This window comes from Sceloporus undulatus, chromosome 3 (genome assembly GCF_019175285.1).
Source record: "Sceloporus undulatus isolate JIND9_A2432 ecotype Alabama chromosome 3, SceUnd_v1.1, whole genome shotgun sequence".
NCBI lineage: Eukaryota > Metazoa > Chordata > Lepidosauria > Squamata > Phrynosomatidae > Sceloporus > Sceloporus undulatus.
In genome coordinates, this window is record NC_056524.1 from 225,710,880 (window position 1) to 225,721,766 (window position 10,887).

Genomic DNA, 10,887 nt, shown 5'->3' on the forward strand with positions numbered 1-10,887 from the left:
TTGACAGTGAAACACACTTCTTCAGTGTATGGTGGAATCTCCTTCTTTGGGGTTTTTAAACAGAGGCTGGATGGCCACCTGTACCTGTTGGAAGTCCTTTGCTTGTGTGTTACTCCATGACAGAGGGTTGGACTGGATGGCCTTGTGGTCTCTTCCAACTCTAATATTCTATGATTCAAACAGAGCTCATACTAAAGCATGCCCACAATACTCAAATTTTCTCTATACAGTTGGAGACTATGGCCTGTTACAGACTGCCAAAATAAAGCTGCTTCGGGTCTCTTTGGAGGTGTGCTATTTAAATGATGCACGCATCCTAAGAATCCGGAAGCTGCACCAAAAGCTGCACTCCGGTACTTAGGAATGGAGTGTGGCTTTGGTGCGACCTTCGAATTCTTAGGATCCATGCATCATTTAAATAGCATACCTCCAAAGAGACCTGAAGCAGCTTTATTTTGGCAGTCTGTAACAGGCCAAAGTGTTCTGAAGATAAACCGACCCTGTTTAGAACTTACTCTGAAGGGAGATAGATAGGGCTAGGGGCCAGCAGGGATAATCCTGTTCTCTCCCTACGCACATTCTGTGCACCTAAAAATAATGTCCACACATTCCTACTGTGTTTGTGCCATACTTTCTGTAAATTCTTTTTCAGGTCTTGAAATTTCAACTCATGCAAGGCCCTTTATCAAGTTAAAGGTTACATATTTAGAACTGGTGGGAAGCAAAGGGACAAACAGTCAGGATCACACACTCATGATAGCTTACAGTGACATAAAACTCTCTGTTTTCCATCATTCTGGGTTATATAAGTAAATGGTGATGGCAGCAGCTGTTTTTAGTCCTGGACTGCAAATACCATAATCTACAATCATTAGCCACCCTGGGTAGTAATGATGGGCATTGCAATCAAATACCATCTGCTAGGCGTGAGACTGCTTATGTTTTTATACTGCACCTGGAGTTTATAAAATATGGAAGAATAAAATGAAAAACAAAAAACAAAATAAAAATTCAAGCAAATACAACTATCCCTCCACTTCTCAGCCATGGTATAGCATGTTCATTTTCATCAGAAATATCTCCAAGAATAATGCACATTTATAGTAGTGGCAGTGGCAGCAAAGGTGTGCATAATTTGGGCTACCAACATTTCAGTGGGCAGACAGGAAGAAGGATGAAAGTCAGTAGAAAAGAAGAAAGAAATAGAGAAACAGAGCTTTTGATCTTTCACCAGTAGATGTTATAAAAAGCTGACAAGTGGTTCAAGTCACCCAGCTTTTCTGCCTTCTAATAGCAAGTACAGTATCATTAATAAGTAGAAGGAACAGTGTCAGCCCTGCAATTAAACAAAGTGAGATGGCAGATTTTTGGTGCTGCTAAAGGGCAACAAATTATTAGTAATTTAATTTATTCTTACTGCTTTTTTTAACTACCAGTAGTGAAGAAAGGTCCTAATGAGATTTTCAACCTTATATACCAAAATAACATACATATATATATATTGAGTATATATATTTATGTACCCCAAATGCTTGGGTTTCAATACAATACAACTTGGTGGTGGAGGTTATTTGTCATTCTGCCTCAGACAGCAAAATGTCTTGGGCTGCACCTGACAAGGAAGGAAGGAAGGAAGGAAGGATAAGTGCATATGAAAAGGAGAGTTTAGGAAACCAGAAACTGATACTATTATAGAATATATCGTGTGAGGTCAGAACAATTACTCATCTTGTTCACTTTCTAATTCTGCTTGAAGTTTGCTTCCTCATCTTGATTTACTAATTACCTTGCACTATATAATAATATTTGAGTTCCTGTGGGGGCGTGTAGAATCTGAATCAGAAATGGATGCATTATTTTTAAAACGTATGCTATGATATTGGATCTGGAACTCTGGGCTAAATTAGATATGACATTAAATGTATCGTTACATTGGGCATACATATATGTTTTTTTTTAAAATGCAAATAGCATCTTCTAGAGGGAGACTGAACACTATCATGATCATAGCATCAAGGGAAAGGGCATTTAACTCTTTATGTATGGATTATCTATAAAACATTTCTTGGTTCCAAAGTCTGTGGCTTTAAATAAAGTGAGAGAGGTGTATTAATTCTCTCTTCTTTTCAGCCTATAAAACAAATATGTTTAGCTGACATAGCATTTCAAATGAAGCATTTTCTTCTCTCCAGCTCTGATTTAATAGTTGCTAGTGAACTGAGTTTGCTTTCTGAGAGATTTTAAAAAATGAATATTCTACATTATCTCTTTGTTCCTAAATCAAAGCTGACAACTGTGCAGCCGATGGGCCTTTTTTTTTCTTTTGCAAACCCTGGCCTACAAACAATTGGGGAAACAGGTGTTCTGTACCCTCCAAAAGGTGAATTGCTGTTTCTGAAGGCCCCCAGGAGCAGCAGATTTCTTTTTCTTTTCACACAGCACTCTATCCCTAGTCAAGTCTCAAGAATGCAGCCAAGGATCCCAGAACTTGCAACTAGACAGGACTTTTATTTGGGATTTTTGCTCATTTTGAGCCGAAAATGTTGCTAAAATAGTTTTGTGAGGCTCTAAGGAATTTGCCCCTGTATCAATTTAAACTCCCATCCCTTCCTAGACAAAAAGAAAAAAAACTTACTGCTAAATGACAGCAACTATTATTTACCACACAGAGACAATTTTCTCTGCTATTCTTAAATATAAATGATTCTTGAAAAGAAGCAAAGCAAACACAGCACCTCCTGCTGGAACTGAGCCTACACTAAAATAACCAGGGGCTACTTTCTGAAAGCTTTCACATAAATAATAGTTCAAACAAGTCATTACTTCTTTTAAAAAAAAGATTTGTTGGGATAACTTTAATATCATCTGTTTCTTACATTTCTTAAATCAATAATTCTTCTAATTCATTTCTCTGTTACCATATACTATCAATTTAACTGTCTATATTGATTCTTCAGTAGCCATTACAGTATTGCAAGATTATTAAATAACTAAAAAATAAAGTCTGCTTCCTTCTAATTTGTCATTACTTCTGTAGGGTCTCTGTTGCATGTCCGTCAGAGTATGGCAAGGGTGGGAATGGTACATTTATTACAAGAAATACAGTAATATCAGAAGAAATACAGAAATAGAGAAATCTCAATTCCTATTTTTCTCTCCCAGACATTCCTGGATTGTCCACTGCTGCATCACTGCATTTAACTAGGTCAAGGTGAATGTAAAATATCTCCATCTTTGTGCTTTTGAACTGTCAAGGAGCTTCAAACAGGGGACAAGTGAAATGGGGAAATGGATTTTAAAGTGAGGTTCAAATCAATATGCAGTGATACATGGAGGGATTCTCTCTCTCTCTCTCTCTCTCTCTCTAGTGAATACATGAGAGAAGGCCTTCTCTGCTATGGCATGCTAGTTGTGAAACATACTCCCTTTAGAGGCCCAGTTGGTTCTGATGTGCTACCAAGTCAAAACTTGGTTCTTCATCCAAGCTTTTGGGACTAGTGATCTTGCTATTGCTCTGTCCTGTTGGTCTGTGGGTTTTATTTTGTTTTTTGTTTTTCTGTTAATAACTATTTAATACTGTTTAGTGGGATCTAATTCAGGAGTGACTATGCAGGAAAGGGACTGTGGTAGGTAATTCAATGAAGACATGTACCCAGTGTTCATTGGCTGTGGTTAGCATTATTAGAAATGGAGTCCAAAAAATAAAACTGTCAGGTATCATATTGTCCTTATATAAATATATACCACACTTGAATTAGTGGGGGAAATGGCAACTGCAAGGAACAAGGATAGAAGCAACTGCTATGTTCAGAGGGGTTTGCCACTGCCTTCCTTATAGGCTAAAAGAGTATCACTTGTTCAAGTACAAAATTATGTATTATGTAGGGAAACAACACATTTTTCTTCCACTCTCATAAGATTCATCCAACGAATCAGAGTGGCAGGAGATTTCAAACGGATAGCAGGAAACACTTCCACATGGAGTGCATAGTTAAAGCTATTAAATTTGCTGCCACAAAACAATGTTATGGCCATCAATTTAGATGGGATTAAAGGGAGATTAGACAAATTCATGGAGGACAAGGCTGTCAGTGGCAGCCATATTATGTTGTTCTTCTGTGCCTTCAAATTAATTCTATCATAGGGTTTTGTTTTTGCTAAGATTTACAGTGTTCAGAGGAGGTATGACATTACCCTCCTCAGAGGCTGAGAAAGTGCAGTTTGTCCAAGGTCACCCAGTGAGTTTCAATAGTTGAGCAGAGATTTGAACCCGGTCTCTCAGAGTCAAACCACTGGCACTATTATGCTACAGGGAATCTTCTAATTAGAAATACCTTGTTTTTCAATAGCAGTTTCTGGGGAAGAGGAGTCGGATTGCATGCATGTCCTTTTTACCCACTTTTCATAGCCATCTTGCATGCCATTGTGGGGACAGAATGCTTGATTACATAGACTAACTATCTGAACAGACAGGGCAAATGAAGCAGCTTTGGGCCACTTTGGAAGTATGCTGCTTAAATGATGAATGTGTCCTAAGAGGCCAGAAGCCACACCGAAGCAGCATGCCTGTCCTTGGGACTGGAGCATGGTTTTGATGCAGCTTCCGGCCTCTTAGGATGTGTGTGTCATTTAAACAGCATACCTCCAAAGTGGCCCGAAGCTGCTTCATTTGGCCTGTATGTTTGGGCCCTAATAGACTAATACTGTAATCTAACTATCACAAATCTTCTTAGATTGTTAGGAAGTGAGTACTAAAACAAAGGTATATCAAATAAAGTGCCACAGGTACTATGCCACAAACAATCAGCAGAGCCTTGAAGAAGCATTACTCAACTCTTAAAGTAAATGCTCTGTTATGGCAACAAAAGCCATAAAATGTACAATAGCTGTCTAAGCTGTAAAATGGGTCAGCGATCCATTGGGTGAACTGCCTTAAATTGAAGATTTATTGGCTATCTGGTTAAAGGTCATCAGTGGGCCTCAGGCATTGTGACATTTCAGTAAACGTTCTCTCTGTGTTAGATAACTAGTTGTATTAGGCTTGTTACTTACATGGAACTCTAAATCGCAGTTAGTCTGGAAACACTGCAAATGTGGCTAAAGGCAATACCATTATGGATCCACTGAATACAGAACATTTCTCCTTCCCTCACTTTAATCCTAAATTAGGTGAAAACTAGATAGAAAGAGATTAAGAGAAAAAGATATAGGAAATTTGACTGTCTGTTGAAAACATCACAGAAAACATCACATTCATTCTCCTGGATGATTTACAGGAGTTAGGATGGCCATTGCTGTGTAGACTGCTACTTGGTAGATATGTGAAACTGAATGTGCATATTGATCTATTGAACTCTCTCTGGAAGTCAAGATGATTAAATTGAGACTGTTGTACTTTGGCGACATCATGAGGAAAATGAATCATTAAAAAAGACAGTGATGGGAGGAAAGGTGGAAGGCAATAAAAAGAGAGGAAGACCACATGCCAGATGATTAGACTCAATCATGGAAGTCATGGGCCTGAATCTGTAACACCTAAGCAGAGCAGTGGCAGATAGGGAGGCTTGGAGATATCTCATACATAGGGTTGCTATGAGTCAAAGTTGATTCGAGGGCAGCTAACAACAACTAGATCTTATATAATCAATCTTCAAATATCTTTCTAGACAGAAAAGTCTTCACTTGTCTGTGAAAAGAAAGTAGGGAGGGTGCCAGTCTTACCTCACTGGGAAGGGAGTTCCAGAGCCTGGGGCAGCCAATGAAAAAGCCCTCTCCAATATTCCCACCACATGTACCCCCCAGCAGGTCTCTAAGCACAGGCTGGTTCATAAGGAAAAAAATTACAGGAGATCTATTGAACCAATTGTTGAATGGTGAGTCAACACATAGGTAAATTGTATTGATTCAGTCAGTCTGGTATAGTCAGAAATAGGATTGAGGCCATTGACTCCCACAGTTTCATTCATGAGTGTTTTACTCAGCCTTATTGAGAAATGCCAGAGATTTGACTCTCCGAGGAGCTCTGTCCTTCCTTTAAAGCAGATGTGAGTTTTTGAAAAAAGGACTTGCAAAGGACCCAAAGAACAGGAAGAATGTATGACAGGTAGGAAGTACACTAAGGGCTTCTGTATACCAGCAGGAATCCCTGTACTCATCCCATAGCAGCTGCAACCTGGGCATACAATGTTCTTCATGATTCTCATGCAACTTGGGGCTTTCCTCCAGAAATCTGGAGAAAAAAGAATTGCCTTTTACCCTGCACTCACCTGGAAAATCTGGATCAGTGGCAATGAGATGGCCAAGAAGCAGGAAATATTCTGCACTATAGGATACAGGATCATTATAGGACTTCCCATTTCTTCTGGGTTACTCCAATCTCACTGCAGTGAGTGTGGCATTATCAGAGTCACTGTGAACTGGGAAACTATGTGGCAGCTACAGGGTGAATATGGTGGGTTTCCACTGGGGTAAACAAACCCTAAGGGGCAGGAAGCTGGGAGTTAGAGGATCACAAATATGGACTCAAAAGGCCAAGATAGAAAAGAAAGGGCTCAAATGAATACATATACTGGATACAGCTAGACAGGTCATTTTGTAAACTGCATGTGAAAACCAATATGAAAAGCTGAGTGCAGTGACAGGATATGTGTCTACCTCCACATAAGGTGAAATTAGGGTTGCCATAATGGAGGAACTCAGAACCGGGACAAAGTAGGGACCATGGTTTGAAAATGTAGGACTTTTTTTTAAATTTATGGCTAGGAAATTAAAAAAAAGTCTAATTTTCAAACCCTGTCCTCCTCTCTCCTCCCGGCTTTGAGGGACGCCTAGGCCGGGCTCCCAAGCCGGGAGGAAGGAACTGGGGGCGCTTGGAATCGCGGGGCGATTGCTGCGTTGCCAAGCAGCTCCCCCCCCTCCCGGCCTGGGACGGAAGCCTAGGCGGCTCCCACGGCCGGGAAGGGCGGGCGGGGAGCTTGCATCGCGGGATCGCCCGGTTGCCAGGCTCCTCCCCCCCTCCTGGCCTGAGAGGGAGGCCTAGGCCGTCTCTCGGACGGAAGGGCGGGGGGAAGCTTGCATCGCGCGATCCCGCGGTGCAGGCTTCCTCCCTCCTCCCTGGCCTGAGGGAGCCTAGCCGCTCTCAGGCCGGTTAAGGGCTGGGTGAGCTTGGCATCTCCGTCGGCGTTGCCTGGTGCCAGCTTCCTCCCCCTCTCCCGGCCTGAGAGTGGAGCTAGGCTGGCTCTCCCAGGCGGAAAAGATGGCGGATGTTCCCTCATCGTGGCGGGATCGCCTCGGTGGGGGGCCTCCTCCTCCTCCCTGGCCTCGCGGAGGCCTTGGAGGCCCCCGCGGCCGGAGCTCCGACCGCGGAGGCGCCTCAAAGGCCTCGCTGGGGCCCGGGAGGGAGCGTCTCCGTGGCTGGAGCTCCAACCGCAGAGAGCCTTCCCAGGCCTCAGCAAGGCCTTGGAGCCGCCGCGGGGGCCGCGGTGGCCGCGGTGGGCGGGGCCGTCCCGGTTTGGCGCCAAACCGGACCGGGACCGGGACGGCACCGCCCAAACCGGGACTGTCCCGCCGGGGGGCGGGATATGGCAACCCTAGGTGAAATCATACCACTGAGTTTTAACTGCAGTGCTACATATTATCTGTGACAAAGTTCATTTCTGTTCTGAAGAAATATTGAGATCTTTGAAGCACCCAGAGGGTGGGTGGTGGTATACAGAAATCTGAAAGGCATGGTAATTTAATTACTTAACTTAGAAACAGCAATTTTAAATGTAACTCCAAAGAACAGCCCTTATTAAACAGCTAAGTGCTTTGCTGAGCAAAATTGAAAACTCTTAGGACCATAAAGTACAAGGTGAGTTCTCAGCTCATTTCTCCCTAGCTGGTAGCTCCAACGTATCTCACTCCTATGTTGCATAAACATTATTAATAGGCTATGAAAAAGTCCTGTTGCCAGGGAGAGGAGTATTAAACTTGAAATGTTGAAGCAGAAAGTGCCTTTTGGGGGCTGAGGCCTAGGGAGAATCTGATTCAGCTCCACTGGAAACCTTACATAAGGAAAAGCCCCAGCAAATTACCAATCAGTATGGCTCATTGAAAATCTCAATTTAGATCTGCCAGAGAAATCAATAACCAGTGTCACCTCGTTTTACCTGTGAACTTCCATGAACCTTTCCTCTGCTCCCAAAGCTGCCTAAGGAGGTTGTGAGTTGCAGTGAAGGAGAGACATTTGGGTAGAAGGTGATTAACCCTTGCATTTCAGGCCATTTTCATTCTCTGAATCACCTTCTTTAATTTGCTTTTTATCAAACAGACAGAATTGCTTACTCTGTATTTTTTTCCTTCTGAGCTCAAAAAAAAAAGCAGCTTGAGGAAAGTAATTGTTAAGTCTGAAAAACAGAAACAGAATAGAGAAATTGGCGGGGTACAGACTGCCGCCACCGCCGGCTAGTCCGTGGGGGAGCCGGAGCCTCCATACGGCGCGGCTCCCCTGCGGACTGAGAAAGAAGCTCCAAAATGGAGCTTCTTTTCGAGTCGCGTTTGCGACGTAGCGAGGCGCCAGGGGCGCACTCACTACGTCACAAAGGACGCGACGCGTACGGACGCTCAGCGTCCGATACGCAAAGATGGCGGCGGCCATGTAGAAGGGCCGGCGCCATCGTACTAGGCCCAGGGGCGTCTAAAAGAGACGCCCCTTTTTTAAAATGGGACGTCCTCCGGACGTCCCAAATGACAATGTAGAAAGCCTCTTAAAGAGCCTTTCCTTATCTTCCTGTCTTCATCTCAGACTCAAGATCAAACTACATATAATACTAAAGTTGCAGTTTGTGTGAGTCTTTCTGCCTCTGTATAAATGGCAGCTCTGTATGAATGGCAGTATAAGGAGTTTATCACATGGGAGGAATTTCTCTTAATTTTGAATGAAAAGAAAGTGGGGCCAGAACACATTCACGTGAATTCGCTAGTTTAGTGAATTTACGTGAATTTGAATTGCGTTCGAACTGACTTCCCATTGCTCGAAAATAGCTTACCATTGCCCGAAATTGCGTGTGATCACCTCTCATTCAATAACATGAAACCCCATGATTGCGTTCAGACTGACTTCTCATTGCCCGAAATTGCATGTGGTAGTCTATCACGCAATAATGTTAAACTCCATGATTGCATTCGAATTGCCATTGGATTATACTTCCAATTTCCCTTGTCTGATAACATCCTTAGTGGCCCTCTGGATGTTGTCCCATAAGATAAGGGAAGATGGGAGTAGCAGCCAGAGACTGAAAGCTCATGTTATTCATGCTAACTGGGGGATTTGGGGAGCTGCCAATATATTTAGGGACAGTTTAGGAGGGTTGGAGGGTTGGGAGATTAGGGAATGTTTTTATCATTTGTTTATGTATGTATTTGATTTTTGCTGTTACCCGCCTCAATCCTCACAAGAGAGAGGTGGGATACAAATTATTATTATTATTATTATACAATATTTTTGTCCTTTTGCCCATGATCCTGCCTACCATTGCAAAATGCCCCCCCCCCCAATAACTTCTCTGACATTATATTTTGCCCTTGGTTGAAAGCACTTCTCACCCCATGGTGCAGAGATCTTGTCACAGAGATCTTCAGAGCTACCCGTCTGAGCCACCATCTGAATCCCTTTCTCTTATGACATTCTCATTGGACTAAGGTTGCTATTGAAAGACTCATGCTGCCTATGAGAGAACTGTAGGACATTAGGTTTAACTTCTGCTGGTCTTGTACTAAAGATGCCGGCAGCTTGCCAAAAGCAAGTGCTATATGAAATATTTTGCCTCACTGACTAAGACATTAAATCAAAGTCCATGAAGCCAAGACTGTTCTGCTTCCCTCCACTGACAAAGGAAAGATGGATTCTCCCTGGAAATATTTCTGTACTTTATTCAGATGTGCTTCATTTTTTTTATTTTTATGAGTTCAGTAACGAGTGAATATAAGGAAATGTATTTTGAGAATAGAGAAACAAGAATATTGAGAAACAAAAGAACCTGAGATCTTCTTTTTAACTAAAATTCTGAGAATTTCCCAAGCCACTGCTAACTGGAGGAATTTTTGAAGTTGCAATAATTTATACATAACATTTCCAAAATATTGAAAACACAAATTTAAAATGAGACTGACTTGTTTATAATCTTCCAGATGGAGAATTAGATTTTTCAGACATCCTAAATTGGGAGATATATTGCAAATTTTGGCACAGTTACTTTTTCAAGCTCTATAATGAATGGGCTTCATAAGTTGATTATTAGTAAGGAAAAGGGGATAAAGCTCAAAAAGTTCATCCATCCAATTCATTGACTCAGTCATAATCAACACAACTGATTTGAAATCAAAGGCTTTCACAGCCAGCATCCATAGTTTTCTGTGGGTTTTCTGGAAATATGACCACAAAGCCTGGCAAACCCACAGAAAACTAACAACACAATGGATTCCTTCCAAAAAGATACCATCTTCCCAAGTGGCATTGTTTCACATTATTTATTTTGTGGTTGCATTAATTAGTAGAGATTCAAACTTACTGGACGTTCTTTCTGAACTGCTCCAATGCTGAACTCTCTGTACAAAATGCCCATGAAATAGGTTTACCCCAGAGACCTGACATCCCATCTTTAAGTTTTGATAACACAACATTGCTGAACTCATGATTCAGTATCTCCCTGAGATTTTTTCCTGATGGTTTTGAAACTCTACGTTGTTTCTTGTCAAATTAAATGCATTTTTGAACATAAATGAAAACATTAATCCAGAGCATTGCCTTATATGTGTTTTTAACAAGATGTGCTCGCTTTCAGTAATACTAATTTAGAATCACATATTCTAGCATTTATTATAAGATTATATATATATATATATATA

General features: G+C 41.8%; 1 pseudogene; it reads right to left on the reverse strand.

The window, feature by feature from the left end:
• LOC121925956 overlaps positions 1-10,887 on the reverse strand; it is a 189,255-nt pseudogene that overhangs the window by 78,252 nt on the left and 100,116 nt on the right.